General features: G+C 37.2%; 1 pseudogene; it reads left to right on the top strand.

Moving 5' to 3' along the window:
* Window positions 1–1,452, top strand: part of LOC101640725 — a 35,071-nt pseudogene that overhangs the window by 2,147 nt on the left and 31,472 nt on the right.

Consider the following 1,452-nt stretch of genomic DNA (forward strand, 5'->3'; position numbering starts at 1 on the left):
TGAGCAGCTGATATTAAGGGCTAAAGTAGAAGGTAAATGTTTTGAGAATGATGAGGGCAACAAATGTACATATGTGCTTGACACAATGGATGGATGGATGGTTTGTGATAAAAATTGTACAAGCCCCAATAAAATATTTTTTTTAAATGTTAGTCCATCACAATTCTGGAAGGCACAAAATACAGGATTAGTTGGGAAATGTATAGAAAAATTTCCAATGGAAATTGTTGTAAATTGTGATAATTATAGACAATTATTTTCAGACTAATGGAAAGGTTATTTTACCTGGGACAAGAAGAACCCAAATGACCAACATGAAAGAAAGAAAAGCAAGCTTGGGACACCCACATGATCAGTGACTTTGTCTGTAGATGATGACGAGAGTGGCAGAACTCGTGAAGGGAGACCACAGCTCCTCACCCTGCTGCTTCAGCCTGTTCTTCCCCAGCACCATCCCCGGGAAAACTGAAGCAGCGCTGAAAGAAAACACATGCAGAATAGAGCTTGGGCTGACAAGCAATCCTACAGATTCAGAGTTACATTGCCAAGAAAAGCAAGAAGGAAAGTCAGTTTGGTAATTGTAGTAGCAACACACCTTTAAAACATCATAAAGTGATTTCTCAAGACACTTCAACTGACCGTGTATCCTCTAGCTGCCCCAGTGCCTGTGAGAGTGTCACTTTATATTGTGGAAATGTGTGAATAGAAACACTCTTCTGACTAATAGAACTTGTAATTTTCCATATTTTTTTTTTTACAAGAAGACTGGTCAGTGATCCTGTAGCGATTACTTTAAGTCCTTTGATTTAATGAAACATGAATTGTGTGGTGCCCCCCAATTACCAATAATGTTTCTACAGATTAACCTGCAGTTTATCAAAAACTGGCTAGGCAGCTGCTAAAAAAAAAAAGTTTGCCATGCCTGTAAAGAAATATGCAAGAGAAGAAATTTGGAAGAAAAATATATTACTTTGTTTATGCAAACTGGTTTTGATCTTCAGACACATATGTTATTTGAAAGTATCATTACAGCCTCGTGGGGTTTAATCAAGTGCAATGCATCTGAGAGGAATTACTATGAGCTGAATGGAGGGTGAGCATGATAGTGGGATAGGTGGAAGATGAAAGGAAATAGAGGAAAGACTAAGAGGGAAAAGCTATTTATAGAGGTATAGTTATAGGCATGTATATATGTAAATATACTAATTAATAATTAAAGGGATAGAGATCAAGGTACATATATCTGCATGGTAAGTATTGGGATAGCAGATGTACTTTGGACCTCTACTCAAGGTCTCCCTTAACATAAGAACACTTTGTTCTAGTAACCAGGCACTCTGGTAATCCTAATCTTCGATAAAATTGACCTCAAAGTGAAAATCATAAAAAGAGATAAGGACACAAAAAGGAGGAGCTGATACCAATGGCTCAAGTAGAAAGCAAATGTTTTGA

The sequence above is a fragment of the Echinops telfairi genome, unplaced genomic scaffold (genome assembly GCF_000313985.2).
Source record: "Echinops telfairi isolate 266 unplaced genomic scaffold, ASM31398v2 ScPeMD7_7469;HRSCAF=8507_0, whole genome shotgun sequence".
Classification (NCBI taxonomy): domain Eukaryota; kingdom Metazoa; phylum Chordata; class Mammalia; order Afrosoricida; family Tenrecidae; genus Echinops; species Echinops telfairi.